At 44.9% G+C, this 25,040-nt stretch overlaps 1 protein-coding gene across 2 annotated transcripts in view; it reads left to right on the top strand.

Annotated features, from left to right (window-relative positions):
• The window catches only part of RGS19 (regulator of G protein signaling 19), a 69,112-nt gene that overhangs the window by 6,314 nt on the left and 37,758 nt on the right, over positions 1-25,040 (top strand). The window contains exon 1 of one of the 2 annotated variants that reach the window (XM_034401785.3): positions 18,736-18,954. The exons of the other annotated variant lie outside the window; for it this stretch is intronic. The gene's annotated coding sequence lies outside the window, so the exon portion shown is untranslated. Of the gene's footprint in view, positions 1-18,735; positions 18,955-25,040 lie in introns of those variants that run through there. 2 annotated transcript variants of the gene reach the window in all.

The following is a 25,040-nucleotide window of genomic DNA, read 5'->3' as shown; positions in this document are numbered from 1 at the left end:
TGACTCATATTTATGACGGTTGCAGTGTCCCGAAGTCACTTTTTGCGACTTTCTGACAAGCAAAGTCAACGGGGAATCCCAGATTCACTTAACAACCTACAGTGATCCACTTAAACAACTGTGGCAAGAAAAGTCGTAAAACGGGGCAAAACTCACGGAACCAATGTCTCGCTTAGCAAGAGAAATTTGGCACTTGATTGTGGTCGGAAGTCGAGGACTACCAGTGTTTCTCAGCCTTGGCTGCTTTAAAGATGAACGGATTTACAACTCCCAGAATTCTGGGAGTTGAAGTCCGCTCATCTTAAAGCTGCCAAGGTTGAGAAACATTGCTTTAGAACAACTCAGTAGGCCCACTCTGGATGCATTTGGACTATACCTCCCATCACCCACCCCCAAACTGTTTGCTAGGAATCCTAGACGTTTTAGTTCAGGAGAGAAAAAGGATTTTTATAGCCTGTCAGAAGGCTGTCCTTTGCAAGACACCGTAGCCGCCTGCAAATTGTTTGAAGAAACAGGGTGACATTCATCCCGTTCTTGCTTGGGGGGCGGGCGGAAAATGAAATCTTATTATCCGAGCTGAATATACCACACCGGCTTCCTTGAATTCCATCAGCCAAATGACATAGCTTTGGAATTCCTTGCCCATTGCAAGTTTCAACGGTGCAGAGTGTTTATGACACGGCTGTGAAGAATAACGCTTGCAGAGGACACACAAAATGAAAGATGCCTCTTTTTTTTTTTTTTTTTATGCTGTCGAACGCCTTTTAGCCTCTCCGTTTGTGAAGTTGTGTCGTAACCTTTCAAAGTTACCCTCAGGCTGGGTTTCCGTTTGGACCTTCCCAAAATAGAGATGGATCTGCCTTGAAAGTAGCTCACGTTGAACAATATAGCACGGTCAAAACATTTACTTTTTATTATGTCATAAAATGCTTTACGATAATCCTAGATCAGGGGTATTTATGTATTTTATTCTGTGTCTGTTCACCGCCCTGAGTCCTTCGGGAGTAGGGCGGTATATAAATTTAATAATAATAATAAAAAAAAGGGGTGTTAAACTCCAGGTCCATGAGCTAGTTCCGGGCCCCAGGATGCTTAGATCCGGCCACGAGGCCGGCCTGGTGCTGGCAAAGGACCAGCCGACGGTGCCGCCATCCCCCCACTCCATTTTCACTGGTGGAGGGCTTTCAAAACAAATTAAAAACAAAAATCAAAGAAGAAATGTTTCCCCTTTTGCATTTGAGCATGCAAGAAGAGACAGGAAAGGAGAAAGACAAAAAAAAAGAAGAGAGAGAGAGAGAGAGAGAAGGAAAGATGGGAAGAGAGCAAGGAAGGAAAAATAAGGAAAGAGAAAGGAAGAAGAAAGGAGAATGAGAAAGACCAAGGAAAGATGGGAAGAGAGCAAGGAAGGAAAAATAAGGAAAGAGAAAGGAAGAAAGGAGAATGAGAAAGACCAAAAAAAGAAGGAAAGATGAGAAGAGAACAAGGAAGGAAAAATAAAGAAAGAGAAAGGAAGAAAGGAGAATGAGAAAGACCAAGGAAAGATGGGAAGAGAGCAAGGAAGGAAAAATAAGGAAAGGGGAAGGAAGAAGGAAGGAAAAGGAAGGAAGGAGGTTATAATGAGAGTGAGGGAGAAGTCCTGCCTTAGCCCCACATATTAGACTCTGTAATTAAAAGATAATTATTTTTGCTGATAGGCTTCCAACATTAAACTCTTTTGAAAGACTAAACATACGCTTTATGATCATTTTACCGTGTTTCCCCGAAAATAAGACCTCCGTCTTATATTTTTTTTTGAACTCGAAAACAAGCGCTTGGCCTTATTTTCGGGGAGGTCTTATTATTTTGGAGCAAGCTGGGGCTCCTTGCCATCTTACCTGATTTCCAGCTCTGCATTTAAATATTTTCGGGGAGGGCTTATTTTCGAGGGGAGGCTTATTTTAGTGCATGCACTCAAGAGCTCGATTGGGCTTATTATCAGGGGATGTCTTATTTTCGGGGAAACAGTGTACGTCCTGGAGTTTGGATGCATTTTGTTAAGTTTACCCAGTTTGTAAGTTTGTGGTACCCAGGTTTGAAAGATTTTGCCCTATGATGCCCTGTTTCACCCAGTTAAAATTTACAGAAATGTGATTTTTTAAATAATACATACAATTCAGTGGGTCAAGCAAAGCTTAAAAAGAAACTTATGATGACCTCCCCCCCCCCCCCAAGAGATTGGGCAGATGTACAACAGAGTTTGCACGCAACTAACCAACTTTTCTGCAACTGTTTATGTCATTGGCGAAACGAGATCATGGTTTCAACTGTGGTTTATAGGATGACATCACTCAGCAATGACATCACTCAGTTTAATTGGCAGATGGGAATAAGGGACACTCGGCCGCATAATCGGTCACTTAAATCAAGATTTCCTTTGTAATTCAGTAATGAGTTGAAGTGGGTTGTGAAGAGCCAATGCACAATTCCTCATGTACACTACACAAAATTGAGTTCCAGTACCTGCTAATATTGTAGTGACTTACATTAGTGTCATCCAGGGTGGATTTGATTTAAATCGAGTCGATTTAAATCGTGATTTAAATCACTAGTAAAAAGACTCGATTTAAATCGACTCGATTTAAATCATATTTTTTAAAGAGCAGTTGTCATCTCTGCTACTCCTTTGACCCGCTGTTGACTCACCGATAGTCCCAGTGTTGCAGAATATACAGCCTTGTGCTACATAACTAAGCTCCATTTCATGCTGAATAAACTAAATTATTTATGTATCTTAAATAGAAAACTATCTTACTTTTACCCCAAAAGTTTTTTATTAAAATAAATTTGAGAAAAATCAAAAAAATCTGATTTAAATCAAAAAAATCCGATTTAAATTTTAAAAAATCCGATTTTTTTGATTTTTTTAAAAAAATCATTGATTTTTATCCACCCTGTTGTCGTCCCATTATTAACGGCTTATATAGCTCATGATCCTAAAAGCCTTTTTTATGTTTTAAGGCTTTCAAAAGAGTTTTAAGGCTGGAAGCATATCAGCAAAAAATAATAATCTTTCTTTTAATACAGAGTCTTAATATATGCCCTAGGATTATCGGAGAAGTGCAGCTGTGCTGTTGCTATTGTAACCTCTCTGGCCTTTGGTTAATGAGCTGTTTCAATGATAATGCAATAATTATAGTCGGCAATAATTGTAGAGGCCACAACAATTTCCCCCAGCTCAGATCTGGATGACGGAATCGAAGAAAGATCCAAGTACAGGAAGTCCTCGGCTTAGGACCGCAGTCAAGCCCAAAATTTCTGTTGCTAAGCGAGACCGTTGTTAAGTGAGTTTTGCCCCATTTTATGACGGTCGCAGTATCCCCTCGATCATGTGATCCCCTTTGGTGACCACCTGAGAAGGAAAGTCCACAGGGAATCCAGATTCGCTTTAACGACGGTGTTACTAACTGAACATTGCAGCAGTTGTGGTATTGAGCCGGTTCAGACCGGTTCAGGCGAAGCGGTAGTGGCGACCTGCGGGTGGCACAGCGCTAGCCACATTTTCTAAGCCATGTGCATGTGTGCAAGCCGTACATGCGAGCAAAGCTTGTGCAGAAGGCCACATGCATGCACGGAAGGTACACAAGCGAAGCGTGCACGCCCATGCACTCACATTTTCGGTACGCGGTGAACCAGTGTTAAAATTACGTGAAGTCCACCTCTGATCTGCAGTGATTCACTTCACCACTGAGGTCGTAAAATTGGCAAAACTCACTTAACAAATGTTTTACTTAGCCAGAGAAATGTAGGGCTCAATTGTGGTCATAAGTCGTGGACTACCTCTTACGATACTGCAGCTCTGAAAAGTTTGTGAACAAGGTAATCTCCTTGGGTGAGAAATTTGGGATTCAAACGCCATCATTCTCAAACCATTACTGTGTTTTGCTTGCTGCCAGCAAATTTAAAAAAAGGAATGGTGGTTTGGCAGCTTGGCAGCTCCCTCTAATAATCATTGCTTTGCTTTTTGTATATGACCAAGGTTGCAGTATGCCCTGAAAAAGAAGAGGCAATAATTATGTGAGGATTGAGGTTAATCCAGGATTGGTCATGGCTTGGAGTAGGGCAATCTGGGAGTCCTCCTTGGTTTTTTTGCTCAAGCTACAGGGACAACTTTAATGATGGTCTCAGCATTTAAGGCCTATAAAAATTAAGGAATGTGGGAGCCAATTTTTGAAACGTTGACCCCTCTTCTAACCAAGGATTCTCGGGATAATGAAAGATGATGGTTATATAATGTAAGGTCAAAAGCAACACCAAATATTTGTGAAAGATATAGGAATGCCTTCATATGAAGATGATGATGATGATGATAGTGGTTATATTATCCATTCAGTCACATCCTATTTGAAGATTCTGTGGGCCAGGATTCCCGGTCTTTCAATTTTAAACTACTTCTTTGAGTTGTGTTGCTCTGATTGGTGTCAGCGTTGATGGTGTCTATCCAATGTGTTCTTTGACTGCCTGGTTTTCTTTTATTTATTTATTTATTTATTTTATTCAATTTGTATACCGCCCTTCTCCTAGTGGACTCAGGGCGGTGCACAGCCAAAACTAAAACACATAACAATACAGTTAACTCTTCCAAACCTTTGCTTTCTCCAGTGAATTCCCCCACATCATCATCATCATCTTCTTTTAACAACCCTATAATCCCTTGTGGCATGGAGTCTGGACAACTGAATGGAGCTGTTTACTGGCCAGATGCCTTTCCTGTCGCCAGTGCAGAGCTTTGTTCCGCAGATATATTCTCATGGTGCCCAGAGAGAGAAATATCTGCCTCTACCTAGGATTGAACTCACAGCCTGCTGATTGTGAGGCGAGAGCTCCACCTCTAGGCCACCGCACCACTCTGAATCCCCCCCCCATGACATGTCCAAAATAAGTGAGACCCAGTGATACGTCTGGTGTTCTGCGACCTCTTATTTGCTTATTAGTTACCTCTACTGTCCAAGGCATGGGTGTCAAAGTCGCCGCATCACATGACGTTTCGTGATGGTTTTTCGCAGAGCTGGGGTGGGCCTGGCCTGCGTGTGACACATCCGGCCCGTGGGCTGCCAGTTTGACATCCCTGGTCCAAGGGATGAAAACAGATGGGGACAATATCCAGAAGAGCTGTATACAGGTAGCACAGGGGCCCAGCTTCAGGATGACAAGGAAGGAGAACTGGCCATCTTTGAGGAAGAGATCATATAACTGTAATGGTGAACCTATCGCATGCGTGTCCAAAGTGCCACGCGAAGCCATGTCGTCCAATACACGGGGCCTTACCTGTTTGTCTTCCGGGTTTCTGGCGTGCATGCATGTGCGACGATCAGCTGTCCTTTGCGTGGCAGTGGCAAGAACCACTGTGCGCATGTGCGCCGGCCATCTGATTGTCAGGTGCGCATGTGTGCCAGAACCCGGAAGTTTGGCTTTTCCGATGCGCGATCCTTCCATGTACATGGCAGTGCCCAAAACTGGCCTGCGGACATGCACCAGCCAACTGATTGTCATGCACGCTAGAACCCAGAAGTTTGGCTTTTCCGGAGCGCGGCCCCAGCGAGTGTGCGCACACATAAATAAAATAAAATAAATAATTTTATTTCTATACTGCCCTTCTCCCGAAAAACTCAGGGCGGTGTACAGCCAATTTAAAAACAAGACACAACAATGATTAAAAATTAAAATAATTAAATAAATTTGGCCGGATTAAAACCCCAAAAATTTTAAACATGACGTTTCTCCGCAACCTTTTCGGTGCCGAAAAGGTTCGCCATCATACTGTCATACAATATGAGCCAACTACCAAACAATAAGACTCCAGATGTTGACACCATCCCAAAAAAACCTCTCTGGAATAGAAAACAATAATATTTGGGAGTATTTTTTTTCCTCAGGATGACTAAATGTGGTCCATTATTCTTCTGTTTCTTGATCCTTTGCCCCTGGCTGTAGTGACTTCTCTGGTCTTGAAGATTAAATCAGGTCATAAGAGTCCCAAGATTAGGCCACATGTGTGGTCTCCACAAGGTCTCAGAACTTGGCCCTAGATCCTCCAGGGAAGTCTCGGCAGCTGTCAGCTGTCCCAAGCAAACCAGACAGGAAACAAGATTTGATGAGCTAATTCTACTTTATTCTGCGGCTACATTTAAAGGAATCTTGCGAGTCTGAAGGCGCAAATTTCGCACTGCCAGGCCACTTAAAAGAGTTTGATGCATTAGAATGGGTCTTTCCCATGTTTCTTTTCTCTGATCTTTTAGCCTCGGGGAGCTTCTGCCTCTCTGGTCTGGCCGTTTCCTAGGCAGCATCTCTTCCTCCCACAAGGTCATTCGCACATTCCATTATGGCCGCTTCTTTCTCTGTCTCTTGCTCTTCCACTTCTTGGCAGAAGATCCAGCTAAGACAGTGATGGCTAACCTTTTTGCCACCACGTGCCAGGAAAGGGGGTGGTGGGGGAGGTTCGTGCGCACACGTGCCCATACTCATAATTCTATGCGCCCCGGCGACCCCACCACCACTCCTGGCATCTGATGACCCTGTAGGCCCGTTTTTCTTTTTCACCTGGCTCCAGATCCTCCCTATGAATCTAGGGAGGGCAAAACTGCCTTCCCCCCCTTCGGAGGCCCTCCGGAGGCCAGAAACAGCCTGTTTCCCAACTTCCGGTTGGACAGGAAGTGATGTTTTTTGCTGTCCCCAGCCTCCAGAGCCTCTCTAGGAGTCTCTGGACGCTGGGGACAGCAAAAAACTCCCTCCCTAGACTCATAGAGAGGATCTGGAGCCTGGTGAGAAAGAAAAATGGGCCTTCCCTACCCCCAGTCTCCCGGAGACAGGAAACAGCCCAGAAGGCCCGAAAATCAGCTGGCTGGTGTGCGCATGCACGCTAGAGCTGAGCTCGCGTGCCCATTGATATGGCTACGCGTGCCATATGTGGCACGTGTGCCATAGGTTCGCCATCATGGAGCTAGGAGATGTCTAACTGATGGGACAAAGGCAGAGGTGGTATTCAGCCGGTTCGGACAAGTTCACCCAAACTGGTAGCAGAAATTGCAGGTGGGCCCGCCCCGGCTCTGTGCCGTCCTACTTAGGCACATTTTTCAGGCCAGGCGCATGCACGGAAGGGGCACATACGAGCAAAGTGCATGCACGGAAGACCGGGTGCGTGTATGTGTGGAAGGCAGGCAATCACCCAGCTATGGCTGAACCAATTTTTCTCGGCGCAGAAGAAAAATAAGCTTTGGCGGATGGCAAGTTTTATATGAATATCGCCCTCAAAGCTGGATTAAATTGGTGAATGTTTTAAAATAGGGGTGTCAAACTGGATTTCTTCGAGGGCCGAATCAGCATTAGAGTTCTCTGCAGGCCGGTGGGGAGGGAGGGAGACGGGATGGATGCCTCCTGCAGCACCCTGCCGGCCAAAACGGGGCCGGCAGGGTGCTGCAGGAGGTTGTCCAGGCCCCAAAATTGGGTGCAGGGGGGGCTCATGCATGCCCCCATGCCCCGTTTTGGCTGCCAGAGGCACCGCGGGCCAGTCCTTTGCTATTTCCAGGCTGGCACCGCGGGTTGGATTTAAGCACTCCGCAGGCCGGATTCGGCCCGCGGGCCTTGCGTCTGACACCCCTGTTTTAAAATGTTAAAAGCGATGTTCGATGCATTTTCCAAAGGTTTATTATGCAGCCAGATTCCATTTTATACGTTCCTTTCTTATAAAGAGGTAGGATCATCCCCCTGTATGTCGGGAGACAGTTAGAAAAACGATCAAGAGGTTCATAGAGGGAAATGGGGGGGCTAATAGAGACATACAGGTAATACTTGACTTATGACCACAATTGAAACCCAAAATTTCAATTGACTCCACAATTGAAACCCAAAATTTTCATTACCAAGTGAGGCGGTTGCTAAGTGAGCTTTACCCCCATTCTGTGACCTTTCTTGCCACGGTTGTTAAGGGAATCTCTGCAGTTGTTAAAATTAGTCGCATGGTTGTTAAGTGAATCTGGCTTCCCCGTGGACTTTGCTTGTCAACGGGGATCATGTGACCCCGGGATGCTGCAACCGTCATAAATCTGAGTCCGTTGCCAAGCGTCCAAATTTTGATCACGTGACGGGGACGCTGCGTGGTGGTGATAAGCGTGAAAAACAGTCATTTTTTTCAGTGCCCTTGTAACGTGAAATGGGTACTAAACAAACGGTTACAAGTTGAGGACTACCTGAATCCAGTCTCCAAAATTCTGTAGTGTTTTTTTTCTTTTTCTGATTAATGGGACTGAGAATCTTTAACAGATTAAACAGAGTTGGAAAGGACCTTATAGGTCATCTAGTCCAACCCCCCGCTCAAGCAGGAGACCCTACACCAGTGATGGCTAACCTTTTTGCCGTCGCGCGCCAAAGTTGGGGTAGCGGGGGGAGTCGTGCGCGTGCGTGCCCACACCCATAATTCAATGGGCCTCCCATGCATGCGAACATGACCCCCCCCAAGCTCCCCCCCAATTTTGGCACAGTGGGCCCACTAGGCCCATTTTTCGCCCTCCCCAGGCTCCAGAGGCTTTCTTGGAGCCTGAGGAGGGCAAAAACAACCTTCCCCATGCCCGCGGAGGCCGGAAATAGCCTGTTTCCCGACTTCCGGTGGGCCTAAAAGGCCCAAAAATCAGCTGGCGTGCTGGAGCTAAGCTAGGGCAACATTCGGGTGCCCACCAATATGGCTCCGCGTGATAGGTTCGCCATCACAGCCCTACACCATTTCTGACAAATGGCAGTCCCATCGTGTGTGTGTGTTTGTGTGTACAATTGTTAGTGACAGGCTTGATCACACAGGTTTGACAATCACTCTTTGCGGATTTTTTTTATTATTATTTTTTTCGGATGGTTTTATCTACTATACATCTTTGGCTATTATTTTTTTCAAAAGCTTTCTGTATTTAAGACGGATGCACACAGGGTTGTCGTGATCTCACTCCTCTTTGTATACAGTATGTCACAGAAGGGAGTACACCCCCTCACATTTTGTAAATATTTAAGCGTATCTTTTCATGTGGCAACACTGAAGAAATGACACTTGGGTACAATGTAAAGTAATGAGTATACAGCTTGTATGACAGTGTAAATGTGGTGTCCCCTCAAAATAACGCAACACACAGCCATTAATGTCTAAACTGCTGGCAACGGGCTCTGATAAGAGCCATGGTGGCGCAGCAGACTAAAGCACTGTTAAGTAACACCAGCTGCCTGCAATTACTGCGAGTTCAAATCTCACCAGGCTCAAGGTTGGCTCAGCCTTCCATCCTTTCGAGGTAGGTAAAATGAGGATCCGGATTGTGGGGGCAATAAGCTGATTTTGTATAAAAAACGAACACCGCTTGGGGGGGGGGTGCCAAAAGCCCTACTAAGGAGGTATATACAAAAGTATGAAGGCTATTGCTTAACGCATTGTAAGCCGCCCTGAGTCTCCGGAGAAAGGCGGCATATAAATCGAACCAATAAATAAATAAATAAATAAACAAAAGTAAGTACACACATACTTATATATGTGTGTGTGTATTTTAAAGCTCAGTGCTTTACCTACTATAATTCATTTGCTATTTTTATTTCCTAAGATGGGATTCAAGTGCCGTTTATAAACGGAAATAGAGTCCGTAGGTTCAGTGGTGAAATGTAAAATTTGTTACTACCGGTTCTGTGGGCGGGACTTGGTGGTGGGGTAATGTGACTGGGTTGGTGTGGCCAACTTTTTTTTTCTTTTGAAAGCATTTTTTCTACAACCTCTTCGACGGAAGAGGTTGTAAAAAAAATGCTTTTAAAAACCTCTGACGATCCCAGCTGAGCCGCGCGATCATCAGAGGTTTTTTTTTTTTCTTTTAAAAGCATTTTTTCGGCCGAAGAGGTTGTAGAAAAAATGCTTTTAAAAGAAAAAAAAAGCCTCTGATGATCGTGTGGCTCTGGTGGGCATGGGGGAGGGGCAGGGATTTTTGCTACTGGTTCTCCGAACCACCCGCCGCCATTGCTACCGGATCAGGCGATCCGGTCCGAACCAGGAGCATTTCACCCCTGCGTAGGTTGCATCCATAATGGGGGACCATTCCTGATTCCCAAGGAACAATTTTCCCTCTTCCAAAAGGGGAAGAATATTTTAGGTCATGGGCACCAAGCTCAAGGCCTGCGGACTGGATCCGGCCTACAGGGTACTTAAACATGGCCCGTGGGACCTGCCTGGAAATAGCAAAGGATCGGCCTGTGGTGCCTCTGGCAGCCAAAACAGGGTGGGAGGAGTTTCCTGGTTTTGGCCCTGATGGCCTCCTGCAGCACTTTGCCAGCCAAAAAGGGGTGGGGGGAGTGCCCGTGGCTACACCGTGCCTCGTTTTCAGCCTGGACAGCCTCCTGCAGCACCCTGCCGGCCAAAATGGGCCTATGCCCCGTTTTGGCCAACAATGCTGCAGCAGGCGGTCTAGGCTGAAAAATGAGGCGCAGGAGGGGGGGCACGTGCCCCTCCATGCCCCATTTTGGCTGGCAGGGTGCTGCAGGTGGCATCTGTCCTGCCCCCCCTTCCCCCTGGCCAATGTGCACCCTGATCTGGCCCTCGAAGAAATCCAGTTTGACACCCCTGTTTTAGGTGATCCATTTGAATGCAAAAAAAAAAATCAGCATGCTTGAAATTGAAAAAATAAAAAATCACAACCCCGCAAGTTAGAAGAAGAGGACATTTTCTAAGCTTCAAAACAAAGCTTCCCTATCGAGTAAATAAGAATCTCCCATTTTCCTGGCAGACTGAAGAGCGTGTTGGACTACAACGCCCATCTTCCCCAGCTCTGGTGAATGGGAACAGTTGTAGCCTGCATGTTTGGGCCGCCAAAATTGCCCTAGCCTAGCTTAAACTTCTGAGCAATTTCCTTGCCTCTTGAATCTGCCTTTTTTTTTTTTTTTAAAGACGAACGAAACCATCAAGCTGTTATCGAAAACATAGAATAACAAAGTTGGAGGGAACCTTGGAAGTCAATGAATCAGAATAGAGCTGGAAGGGACCTTGGAGGTCTTCTAGTCCAACCCCCTGCTCAAGCAGAGAGACCTATAGTGTTTCAAACTTATGTGGCTGTCCAGTCTCTTCTTAAAAACCTCCAGTGGTGAAGCACCCACAATTTCTGGTGGCAAGCTGTTCCAGTGGTTAATTGTCCTCACGGTTAGGAAATTTCTCCTTAATTCCAGGTTGCTTCTCTCCTTGGTTAGTTTCCATCCATGGTTTCTTGTCTTGCCTTCAGGTGCTTTGGAAAATAGGTTGACCCCCCTCTTCTTTTCAGTAGCCCCTCAAATATTGGAAGATAGCTATCATTTCCCCCACTAGGCCTTCTATTCGCTAGACTTCTATTCACTAGACTAGACATACCCAATTCCTGTGGGGTTCCTTTATAACTTTTAGCCTCCAACCCCCTAATCATCCTTATTGCTCTTCTCTGCACTCTTTCCATAAGGTAAACATAAAGGTTCCCCTCGCACATATGTACTAGTCGTTCCTGACTCTAGGGGGCGGTGCTCATCTCCATTTCAAAGCCGAAGAGCCAGCGCTGTCCAAAGACGTCTCCGTGATCATGTGGCCGACATGACTCAATGCCAAAGGCGCACGAAATGCTGTTACTTCCCACCAAAGGTGGTCCCTATTTTTCTACTCGCCTTTTTTACGTGCTTTCGAACTGCTAGGTTGGCAGAAGCTGGGACAAGTCACGGGAGCTCGCCCTGTTATGCGGCACCAGGGATTCGAACCGCTGAACTGCCGGCCTTTTGATCGACAAGCTCAGCATCTTAGCCACTGAGCCACCACATCCCTTATCCACTAGATTAGACATACCCAACTCCTGTGGACTTCCTTCATAACTTTTAGCCTCCAGCCCCCTAATCATCCTCGTTGCTCTTCTCTGCACTCTTTCCAGTGGGTTAAAATCTCAGCCTTCCTGCTTATTTAAAAGGAATGGAGAAAAGGCCTTAATTTCCTATGGATATAATTTGAGCCTTCCTTTCGGCACCAAGCTCTATTCATCCCTGTAAACAAAACAGTTGCCAAGTGAAAATTACTCCCCGCGTTCATTCATAAAAGCTGCTCGAATGGGTAATTCATAAAAATCTCAGCCAATGGTGTCGAGAAGAAAGAGTGAAAATTTTTTTTAAAAAAAACACCACCCGTTTTCGGTGGCGCATCTATGACAAATATAGATAGTTGGTGAGTTGGCGTATTTTTGTGGGATAATCATTTTTTATGGTCTTTTATTTGCAAAGCTGCTTTTGCTAACAGGAAGAATGACTCGTAATGAGAGGCTCCCAGATGGTCTCTGGGTAAATGCAGAGCAATTAATGCTGGTAGCAAAAACAAGCCAATTTGTTAAAAAAAAAAAAAGGATGACAAAGAAATGTTTCTTGGCTCTTGAGAATAATAATAGGCACATCGGTGGAATATCGGTTTCGCTGCTGTTATAACTTAGAGAGGTCACTGAGTGAACTGTTACAAGTAGAGGACTACATATATAGCAAAGGGGTTACTATTTGCTATATATGTAGTCTCTACTTATAACAGTTAACTTAGTGACCGAAGTTACAACGGCAGCGAAAAAAGGGACCTGTGATCATAGTTCATACTTATGACCGTTGCAGCATCCCCATGGACAACGTGATTTACATTTGGATGCTTGACAACTGACTCACCTTATGACGGCTGCAGTGATCCCGGGGTCACGTGATCCCTTTTTGCGACCTTCTGACAAGCAAAGCCAATGGGGGAAGCCAGATTCACATAACAACCATGTTACAAATGTTAAGAACTGCAGCAATTCGCTTAACAAATGTGGCCAGAAAAGCCGTAAATAGGAACCAGTTGCCAAGCGTCTGAATTTTGATCATGTGACTGTGGGGATGGTGCAACGGTCGTAAGTGTGGAAAAACAGTCATAGCTCACTTTTTTCAATACTGTTGTAACTTTTGAACGGTCACTAAATGAACTCAAGGACGATCTGTAGAATAACTGGACAACAGAGTTGGAGGGGTCCTTAGAGGTCTTCTTCTCAAGCCAGAAACCCCATACTACTTCAGACAAATGGTTGTCCAATCTCTTCTTTAAAACCTCCGGTGTTGGAGCCCCCACAACTTCTGGAGGCAAGTTGTTCCACTGGTTAATTGTTCTAACTGTCAGGAAATTTCTCCTTAGTTGGATCTCTCCTTGATTAGGTTCCATTCATTGTTTCTTGTCCCGCCTTCAGATGTTTTAGAGCAGGGGTCAGCAACCTGCGGCTCCGGAGCCGCATGTGGCTCTTTGGGCCCTCTGCTGTGGCTCCCTGTCAGGTGATCCCAACACTGGCTGGCCCAGCTCCGCCACTCGCCTTCCCCTCCCAATCACTCCTCACCTGGCCTGAGAAGGTAAGCGCAACGGCGGGGGATGGAGAAATGGCCAGGTTAGAGACAGAGAGACAGAGAGAGAGACAGAGAGGGTGGGCGGAGAGAGATACAGAGAGAGAAGGAGGGAGGGAGGGGAGAGAGATATGTCAAAAGGATTTTGTGGTTCCCGGTGTTTTTTAACAACTGGTTCTCTGCCTTAATGACCGGCTGGGTAGGTGTGGCTAGGGGGGGGGTCATTTGACTGGTGGAAATGAGTGACATCGAGTTGGCCACGCCCACCCAGGTTTTGTGGCTCCCGGTGTTTTCTTTTCTGTGGGACACGGATCCAAATGGCTCGTTGAGTATATAAGGTTGCAGACCCCTGCTTTGGAGAATAGGTTGACTTCCTCTTCTTTATGGCAACCCCTGAGATACCGGAACGTTGCTATCGTGTCTCCCCTAGTCCTTCTTTTCATTAAACTAAGCATACCCAATTCTTGCAAGCTTTCTTCATCTGTTTTAGCCTCCAGTCCCCTAATCATCTTTGTTACTCTTCTCTGCACTCTTTCTAGAGTCTCCACATCTTTTTTACATCATGGCGACCAAAACTGAATGCAATATTCCAAGTGTGGCCTTACCAAGACATTATAAAGTGATATTAACACGTCACGTGATCTTGATTCTATCTCTGTTTATGCAGCCTAGAACTGTGTTGGCTTTTTTGGCAGCTGCTGCACACGGCTGGCTCATATATAAATGGTTGTCCTCTAGGAGTCCCAAGATCCCTTTCAACTCTTCCGAGGCCAGGGTGGATAAAAATCAATGATTTTTTTAAAAAAATCAAAAAAAATCAGATTTTTTTTTATTTAAATCGGATTTTTTTGATTTTTATTGAATTTATTTTAATAAAAAACTTTTGGGGGGTAAAAATCTATCGTAAGATAGTTTTCTATTTAAGATACATAAATAATTTAGTTTATTCAGCATGAAATGGAGCTTAGTTATGTAGCCTGAGGCTGTATATTCTGCAACACTGGGACTATCGGTGAGTCAACAGCGGGTCAAAGGAGTAGCAGAGATGACAAGTTGCTCTTTAAAAATTATGATTTAAATCGAGTTGATTTAAATCAAGCCTTTTTACTAGTGATTTAAATCATGATTTAAATTGTTTGTTTTTGTTTTTGTTTTTATTGAATTTGTATACCGCCCTACTCCCGAAGGACTCAGGGCGGTGAACAGCCATAGAATAAAACAATATAAATACAAAATTTAAAATAGAATAAAACGAATTAAATAATTTGGCTGAATTTAAAACCCCAATACTTTAAAACCAAATTTAAAATTTCCATTTAAAAAGGGGAAAGACTTAGGACAGGACAGCCTGATGAAACAAGAAAGTCTTAAGCGCGGGACGGAAGGTGCGCAGATCCGGGATCCTCCGTATTTCCGGGGGGAGCTCGTTCCAGATAGTAGGTGCCCCCACAGAGAAGGGTCTCCCCCTGGGGGCCGTCAGTCGACATTGTTTGGCCGACGGCACCCGGAGGAGCCCCTCTCTATGGGAGCGCACAATCACAAATTGTGATTTAAATCAACTCGATTTAAATCAAATCCACCCTGTCCGAGGCAATGCCAAGTCTCCAGGCATTGGGGATCTGATAACTGATCTGAAAGATGGATTGGGAGGCCAGGGATGCCCCATAGAAAGGAGGAGGAACCAGTCAAAAAGGACAGGAAACGTCTCTCCAATGGGCCCCCCCTGAATGAGCAAAAATTCTGAATAAAAGACTTCCGGTAGAAGCAAACGAGCAGGGTACTGGCGGCTTATGACAAGAGAAGCTGGCAGAGAGGAGGCCAAAACAAAACAGCGGTTTTTAGAGCTTGGTTTGGCAGGGTTCTGATTTAATAATTGCATGTTTCGAGAAATAAAATGATAGCTTTCGTGTTTGGTTCGCCAGAGACGTTTGCATCTGTGTGCGAGAAAGCCTCGGTGTTGTGTCTCTTGAGCTAAGCAGCTAGTCCTCACGAAGCTTTCCCGATCACCTGAGTTGGAGACCCCTGATCTATCTATCTCAGCCTCCTTCTCTTTTGCAAAGGGTGTCCTATCCCTCTTGCAAAATGCCAACTACCCCATTCCTAAGAGGTCTGTAAGGGGCGTGCATAAGTGCACCAGCGTGCCTACCGTCCCTGTCCTAATATTGCTTTTTACTCTTACTCTTTTCATGTATTCAAATTATGTCTATACTTTCACCTGTTATCTTAATATATGCTTGAGAAATAAATTTACGATTATGATTATGAGTGTTTCTCAATAGTTGGAACTTTTAAGAAAGGCGGACTTCAATTCCCAGAGTTTATTTATTTATTTATTATTTATTTATTGGTTCGATTTATATGCCGCCCTTCTCCGGAGACTCAGGGCGGTTTACAATGCGTTATGCAATAGCCTTCATACTTTTCGTATATACCTGCTTAGTAGGGCTTTTGGCCCTCCCTAAATGGTGTTCTTTTTTATACAAAGTCAGCTTATTGCCCCCACAATCCGGGTCCTCATTTTACCTACCTCGGAAGGATGGAAGGCTGAGTCAACCTTGAGCCTGGTGAGATTTGAACTTGCAGTAATTGCAGGCAGCTGGTGCTAGTTAACAGCGCTTTAGTCAGCTGCGCCACCAAGGCTCTTGTGTTGAGTTCCTGTGGCTGGCTGGGGAACTCTGGGAATTGAAGTCCGCCTTTCTTAAAGTTGCAACCGTTGAGAAAAACGGAAGCAGCACTAGCGGATAGGATGTCAAGGAAGAGGATGTGAGAGGCCCCGTCTTATGCAAAATTGGTTTATTTGCAGTGCATCATCTCCTCGGCTGCGTCAACTTGGTTTCCAAAGAAAGCAAAGAAGAACTTAAAAGGATTGAGCACGCCTCCCTCCCTTTCTCTCTTAATAAAAAAGCTAATAATGTGAATAAATTTTATGGAAATGTCGCCCATGGCACCAATGCAGGCTTTTACCATTCCTGCTTCCAAAATACTCTTTGAGGGCTGGGTGAAGTTTTTTTAAAAAACGTTTTTTATTTTATTTTATTTTTTTACAAACAAATCAATGTGTGAACAGTGGCACCTGAGTGTCATAAATTCTAATACAAATAAAGCTAGTAAATTTAATCATAGTTATTACTTTCAAACAACTTATATATTTCTAATAATGAAAGACAATTATCATTAATTGTCGCCGCCCTGAGTCTCCGGAGAAAGGCGGCATATAAATTGAAATAATAATAATATAAATTGAACTAATAATAAGCTGCAAATCTTATCATCATTCAGTTGTTCCATATTTTCTTTATTTTATTATATGGTGCCATCGCTGACTATTGGGGGTGAATCTTTGCCCCCCACAGAGAGGGCTCGCAATCTGGGTGTCCTCCTGGACGCACGGCTGTCTTTAGAAGAGCATATGACGGCCGTGGCCAGGGAGGCTTTTTATCAGGTTCGCCTGATTCTCCAGTTGCAGCCCTTTCTGGACCAGGACGCCTTGCGCACGGTCACTCACACCCTTGTCACCTCCTGGCTGGACTATTGTAATGCTCTCTACATGGGGCTCCCCTTGAAGAGCACTTGGAGGCTCCAACTGGTCCAGAATGCGGCCGCGCGGGTGGTTATGGGCGCAACCTGTTGTGCCCACGTGACACCCCTCTTGCGCGAGCTGCACTGGCTCCCAGCGGTCTTCCGGGTGCGATTTAAAGTGTTGGTCACCATTTTTAAAGCGCTCCATAGCATAGGACCCGGGTACCTTCGAGACCGACTTCTGCCACCAACAGCCTCCCACCGGCCAGTCCGCTCCCACAGAGAGGGTCTCCTCAGGGTGCCATCAGCCAAGTTACGTCGGCTGGCGACATCCAGGGGGAGGGCCTTCTCTGTGGGAGCCCCTGCCCTGTGGAATGAACTGCCCCCAGAAATGCGTAAGATCTCCGACCTCCGTGTATTTTGCTGTGCCCTCAAGACCCTGCTGTTCCGCCAAGCCGGGCTATCAATGTAATGATTTTTAAATTGGGTGTTTTAAATTTTTGGGGTTTTAAATCTGAGCCGAAATTATTTAATAATTTTAATTATTTTTAACTGATGTCTGTCTTAGTGCTTTTAATAGGCTGTACACCGCCCTGAGTCCTTCGGAAGAAGGGCGGTATAGAAATAAAATTATTTATTTATTTATATAAAAGTGTCTAAACTAACATTCCTCCTTCTCTTATTTCTATCACTTACTCTTAACTTTTAATCATGTCACCTTTTACTAAAAAACATTTTTCAGTAGTTATTACATTCAATCAACTTATATATTTCTAATAATGATACACAATTATAATAAGCTGCAAATCTTATCGTTCAATTATTCCATATTTTCTTTATTTTATTATATAAAAATGTCTAAACTCACATTTCCCCCTTCTCTTATTTCTAAAACTTACTCTTAACTTTTAATCATGTCACCTTTTACTGAAGAATATTTTCTTTCGATCCTACCTAACTTCTGGTCGTGTCACCTACCTAAAAAAAAAGAAGAAAAGGAAAAAGAAGAGAGAAAGAGAAAAGGAAAAGCAAATCAGAACAACGACACGGGCCGGGTGAAGTTTGTTGAGGCAGGTAGTCCTGGATTTACAACCATTTGTTGAAGGACCATTTTGAAGTTACAGTGACAGGGTTTCCTGCATGAGAAGGGGGTTGGACTAGAAGACCTCCAGGCCGGCTGGTGTTGGTGGAGAGGAGATGGGATGGACACCTCCTGCAACACTCTGCTGGCCAAAATGGGGTGGCGGGAGGGCGCACGAGCCCCACCCCACCCGGTGCCCCATTTTGGCTGCCAGAGTGCTGCAGGAGGCTGTCCAGGTCCAAAATGGGCTATGGGGGGGCCCACATGAGGTCGTGCCCCCTCCCCTGCGCCCTGTTTTGGCTGCCAGAGGCACCGGTCGTTTGCTATTTCCAGGCCGGCTCCGCGAGACAGATCTAACCAACCCACTGACCAAATCCAGCCTTGAGTTTGACACTCGTGGTCTAGTCTCTTCTGTCCTTCAAGCGTCCATAAATGGTTCCATCAGATCTTCCCCCCACCGCCCACCCCAAGACGCAGGAGGCCTCCAAAACCCTCCCGCATCTTGAGTCACAACATGTCGGCCCCGAAAGTCATACAGCCTTAACAATAGGATGGGAAGACGGGAACTCTTTCGGTCCCCACCCTTCGCTCTTCTGCACACTGCCACGCTTCTCAACCACTTCCTCAGTGTGGTCACTGCCTTCCTTATGTCTAGGAACCCTTCTTGCGAGCTCTCCGCCGGAGGATGCAGCTTTCCCCAAAAAGGCCTTGGGTCTTGCATTTGGTTACGCCATTTCCGCTGTCACTCCCTTTCCTGTTAAGTAAGTGCTCGCTTGCTTGCTTGCTTCCCTCTCCTCTTGTTTTCTACCGCATTTGGGCGCCTCTCTTCTTCTTCTTCTTTTTCTTCGTCGTCTTCTTCTTTTCTTCCAAACGTATTATGACAAGCTCGGGAAGAGAGCTCCAGAGGTCTTGGAGAAGCTTCCAGGATGGCTAGATGGGATGGTCTCTCGGCCATGGAGCAGGTATGGGTGAGGTCTTCCAACTCGTAATTCTTCCCCTTGGGTTTTTGAAGGTCTGCATTGGGTTTCCTACCAAGATGATGAGGGTTGGAGAAGGGGTGGAATCGAAAGAACGTGAGAAAGTCAACCTATATCCAGTTGGAATGGCTCACCTTCAGAAGTTGTGAGTGCTCCATCACTGGAGGTTTTCAAGAAAATACTGGACAGCCATTTGTCCAGAATGGTATATAGGATCTTCTTTTTTGGGCTGGGGGTTGGACTAGAAGACCTCCAAGGTCCCTTTTAAAACTCAAATTCTGTATTTCATGTGCTCACTGTAATTATACCTCTTTCTAATCGATGTTGGAGAACAGCTTGGGTGAATTCCACTGTAGCTTTGCAGAATGGACTACTTGTTCCTTTTTATAGGCATACTTATTTATATTTATGATTTATGACGGAGGGCGAGTGAGGATTAATATAGCTTTTTGCACATAAACCAAATGTTAATAATGCACCAACAGGCCGGGTGTATGTCTCTTCTTCCTATTTCCATGTCTTTGTTGGTGGCCCACCACAGGTTGAAAAAGGAAAATAACAAATGTGTGATAAAGGGAGTTTTTAGCAGGTCACAAACTCTCGTTTGGTTTTGCTGTTTTGTGAACTCTCCTTATCTGAAAGGATTTCCAGAGATTGCAATTAGGTTTTAATTTTAGTTGTGCGAATTCAGGCATTAGTTTGTCAGCTTAGCTGGGCCTCGTTTGATAATCTCTCTCTCTGCATATTGGATTTTTGTTTTATATGGGTAGTCCTCCACTTACAACAGTTCATTTAGTGACCGTTTGAAGTTACAACAGCACTGAAAAAAAGGGACTTACGACTGTTTTTTCATGCTTAATGACTGTTGCTGCATCCCCATGATCAAAATTCAGACTCTTAGCAACTGATTCGTATTTATGACGGTTGCAGTGATCCCCTTTTGCGACCTTCTGACAAGTATAAGTCAAGCCAGATTCACTTAACAACCGTGCGACTCATTTAACAATGGCAGTGATTCCCCTAACTGTGGCAAGAAAGGTCGTAACAAGGAGGAAAATTCACTTAACTGCCTCGCTAAGGGACATAAATTTTGCACTCAATTGTGGTCATAAGTCGAGGACTCCCTGGGTTTGGGATTCGGATATCAGCCGGTCTTAAAGGCTGCAGTTGACATGACATGTGTCATAATCTTAATTGCAACGACACCCTGAATTGGATTCCTCTCTTCCCCACCTCCACCCTGGGGTCTCCACCATTATTGAAATGGCTTATGTCAGATTTGTCCAGGAGATAAAAATCAGATTTTAAAGTCTTTGCACGCATGGTCGGATGCAGATAGAATGCGGAAATTGCTTTGATGTACAACATACGTCAGCCGTGAAGATATCATCAAATCTCATTTTTTTTATTCTGGGGAACTTGATAGGCATGGCTGAGGACTCATTTTAAACTATAATCTCCCTATTAGACATCCTGGCTTGTGATGCTTTTGCTAGCTGAGATCTTATATAGCTAAGCAGCACCTAAAGGCTTGAGATTTATAAAACACCCATTTCTTTGAAAGTTTTATCTTTTGAGCCCGGGTTCAATTATTGCTTTTTCACCAAAGATCTTTTCACTGCCGGAAGCTTTTCGATACGTTAATCAACTCGGTCCTGTTCTATGCAACCGGGGAAGTAGAATTGGGCGAGATAAAAAACGCCATTAAAATTTTCAAAAAGTCATTAAAATCAGTTTCTGTATTCCCTCCGAGTCAAAGAAGAATCCGGATTTAAGATGTTTCCTTGCCCTTCTCTTTGTCTTTTTGCAAAGTAAGGACATCTCGTTTTGATTTCTCTTCTTATTTTGCTTTTAGCAAAATTCCCTGGCCAACTTGGCTTTGGTAAGCTAAGGAAATCCTGCAAGTATTTAGAAGATCTCAAATTGAATAAAGCTGTTCGTTCAGGAAGGAATTAGAGCAGGGGTGAAATCCAGCACAGGTTCTGGAGAACCGGTAGAGGAAATTTCGAGTAGTTCGGAGAACCGGCAAATACCACCTCTGGCTGGCCCCAGAGTTGGGAGGGAATGGAGATTTTGCAATATCCTTCCCCTGGAGGGGGATGGGAATGGGGATTTTGCAATATCCTTCCCCTGCCACGCCCACCAAGCCACACCATGCCCACCAAACCACGCCCACAGAACTGGTAGTAAAAAAATTTGAATTTTCACCACTGAATTAGAGCCTGCTATGCCTCTTCTTTTAGTGTGTTGACACAACGCCTTTTATAACAGCACCAGTTCAAACCCTGATTCACAAAACCTTCATTGACCTTGGTTTGTTTGTTTTTTGGGGGGTGTGTGTGTGAATGCAGCCCTTTTGGCACCTTGGCGTGGGAAGTCCTGTGCAGGGTGGATAAAAATCAATGATTCTTTTAAAAAAATCAAAAAAATCTAGATTTTTTTAAATTTAAATCGGATTTTTTTGATTTACATCGGATTTTTTTTTATTTTTATCGAATTTATTTTAATAAAAAACTTTTGGGGTAAAAATCTATCGTAAGATAGTTTTCTATTTAAGATACATAAATAATTTAGTTTATTCAGCATGAAATGGAGCTGAGTTATGTAGCATGAGGCTGTATATTCTGCAACACTGGGACTATCGGTGAGTCAACAGCGGGTCAAAGGAGTAGCAGAGATGACAAGTTGCTCTTTAAAAATTATGATTTAAATCGAGTTGATTTAAATCAAGCCTTTTTACTAGTGATTTAAATCAAGATTTAAATTGTGATTTAAATCAACTCGATTTAAATCAAATCCACCCTGGTCCTGTGCCAAGGCAAAAGAGAGTTTTAATTCTGGATAAGTTAGCCTGCTGCGTGAATGCAGTTCAGGATAGGAAAGCAATGTTGTGTGAATTCTTCAGTCCTTGTGATACGCTAGAAAGGGAGATGCACATCTGTCCTCCTTCTTGGCAATTTTGAGATGGTGTGTGTGTGTGTGTGTGTGTGTGTGTGTTTGAGGGTTTCCCCTTTTTTAGCCAGCAGTCTGCTTTCTCAAGGTTTGAGGAAGAGCTAATTTATGCTCCTTACCCAACTTGGAGCCAACAGAGGCGCATTTTCAACCATGGTGGTTTGTACCCTTGCGCAACGACTTTGTGGTGGTTGCAGACAGGTGTTACGTTCAATTTTCCTGCACCGTCAGAGCTCAAACCCCCAAAACAGCTCAGCTGGGAAAGTCCATTTGGTGCCCTGCAAATCTCCAGCTTTCCAATGTGAATCCGTTTTTTTTTTCCATAAAATGGAATATTAGATCTTTCTTTCTCCCAAGAGGCAAAGTTAATCCCGAAGGTGCTTTTGCAAAAGGCAGCTTGGTTTTCCTTGAAGAGACTTTTCCTTGAAAACTTGGGTTTTCTTTGAAGAACTGAAGAAGCTTCTTGGATGAGAAGGGAAAAAGGTCTTCAAGGAAAAACAAAAGTCCAGTGGCCTTTTGAAAAAGCCCCTTTGGGACAACCATGACCTGGATGACTAAGAATCTCTGTAGACATCAAGGAAAGTTAAGTCTTTATAAAGAGCTTCCAAGATACATTAAGACAGTGTCCCCATTCTCAAAACACTCCAGATAAGATGCACTTTAGCTCTGATCATTATCAACCAGCAATGTTTCCATGACCACAATCCCCAAACATCTGGCATCCAGTTGTGGAAGGCTGGACTAACTGCTTTGCTCACAGGGATGGAGGCTGGGAGCTTGTTGCTCGGTCTGACTTGGTGGCTCAGTGCAGTGGTGGGTTCCTCCCGGTTCGGCCTGGTTCCTCCCGGTTCGGCCTGGTTCCTCCCGGTTCGGCCTGGTTCCTCCCGGTTCAGCTTGGTTCCTCCCGGTTCGGCCTGGTTCCTCCTGGTTCGGCTTGATTCCTCCTGGTTCGGCCTGGTTCCTCCCAGTTCAGCCTGGTTCCTCCCGTTTCGCCCTGGTTCCTCCTGGTTCGGCCTTGTTCCACCGAGCCAGTAACGGTGACGATATGACATCACTGAACCGGTTCTGCCCCCACCACCCGCCCCTCCCCCACGTTATTCTTACCTTTTATTTGGCCCCACCCCCAATCTATTGCTGCCTTCTGAGTCCCAGCTGATCGGCTAGAAGGAAAAAAACTGTTTAAACTCTTGTTGTGGGGCTTCAAAGGGCCGGTGCCTCCAAAAACAAATGAGTAGACCGGTGCCTGCAAAAAATAAATGGGTAGATCGGTACAGCTCTGCAAGCAGTTAAAAGCCTGGTAGACCAGTACCTCTGCTAAATCCTAAAGAATTGTCACATGACCATCAAGCCACGCCCACAGAACCGGTAGTAAAAAAAATTAGAACCCACCTCTGGCTCAGTGGTTAAGACACTGAGCTTGTCAATCAGAAAGGTCAGCAGTTCGGCGGTTCGAATCTCTAGCACAGGTCTCCTGTGCGAGCCGGGGGTTGGACTAGATGATCTCCCAAGGCCCCTTCCAACTCTGTTACTGTGAAGTCTTCAAAACCTTGCATTTTGTGCAGTTCACACCTACACAAACCCATCTTAGCTGTGTGGATTTGGACTTGCCGAGCAGCTGGGAAAATAGCAAGGTAGACTTTCAAGCCATTAGTTCAGTACAGGCAGTCCTCGACTTACAACCGCCATTGAGTCCCAACGTTCCTGTTGTTAGGCGAGACATCGCTTAAATGAGTTTTGCCCCATTTTACGCCCTTTCTTGCCACAGTTGTTAAGCGAATCACAACAGTTGATAAGTTAGTTGCACGGTTGTTAAGTGAATCCGGCATCTCCATTGACTTTGCTTGTCAGAAGGTCGCAAAAGGGGATCTTGTGACCCCGGGACACTACAACGGTCATAAGTATGAGCCAAGTTGCCAAGCATCTGAATTTTGATCACGTGACGACGGGGATACTGCAAAGGTTGTTAGTGTGAAAAAACGGTCATAAGTCACTTTTTTCAGTGCCGTTGTAACTTTGTACAGTCACTAAATGAACTGTTGTACGTCGAGGACTACCTGTGTACCTTTCTCGCCCACCCAGATTAGACACCCCGTGTGACTGTTCTTGAGTAATGCTCCTAAGATAGTCCTCGACCTGCGACCACAGAAATCTTCAGGCAGTTGTTAAGTGAGTTTTGTCCCATTCTATGGCCTTTTTGCCACAATTGTGAACGAATAACTGCAGTTATTAAGTGAATCATGCAGTCATTAAGCAAATCTGGCTTCCCCCGTTGACTTTGCCTGTTGGAAGCAGGCTAGGAAGGTTTACCTATGGGGGTCCCATGACCCCAGGATAAAGCAACTCATAAATACATGGCAGTTGCCAAGAATCTGAATTCTGATCACAGTAGCTGATTCCGACAGCGAGGAGGCTGGTGTGGTGCTGCACCAGCAGCCTGTGCAGCTGGCACTCGAGTCGGACAATGAGGAGGCTGGAGAAGATGTGGTGCCAGAGGCAGGGATTCAGCCAGGGCCTTCAGAACCTCCAGAAGCTCCTTTAAGTGAAGAGGAAGAAGAGGAGGAGCCTCTTCTCAATGCACGGGCGCGCAGAGTGGCCAAAAGGCAGGAGTGGCTCCTCAGCAGGAGGTCTCCTCGAGAGTAAGGCTTGGGGCTAATTGGCCACTCCCTTAGCCTATTTAAGGGAGGATGACAATTGAGGCAATTTGCAGGGAACAACTTCGTTCACTCTCCTTCGCGTCTTGATCTTAGTTCTCTGCAAATTGCTTCTGGGCTTTCTGCCAACCCTAGTAAGATTACAATTATTTATTCTTTGGATTCTTGTAGGCTGTTAAGAAAGTTAATTAACAGCCTTTGTTTGAAAAAGACTGATTTAATTTAGTAAACTAAGGTTTGTACAGACTTTGTGTGTGCTGCGTTCTTTGGGGTCCGTAGCTGGGGCAGAACACATGTCAATGCTGCAATGATCATAAATCTTTTTTTTTTTCAGTGTCATGGTAACTCCAGATGGTCACTAAATGAATAGTTGTAAGTTGAGGACTTCCTGTATTTGGATTTAAGCAGGAGCATCCTGGGTTGACAATCTAAAACAGGGATTCCCAACTCCTGGGCCGTGCACTCGCA

Source organism: Pantherophis guttatus, chromosome 3 (assembly GCF_059756535.1).
Source record: "Pantherophis guttatus breed Tessera chromosome 3, ASM5975653v1, whole genome shotgun sequence".
Lineage (NCBI taxonomy): Eukaryota > Metazoa > Chordata > Lepidosauria > Squamata > Colubridae > Pantherophis > Pantherophis guttatus.
This window is presented reverse-complemented; position numbering and strand designations above follow the sequence as displayed.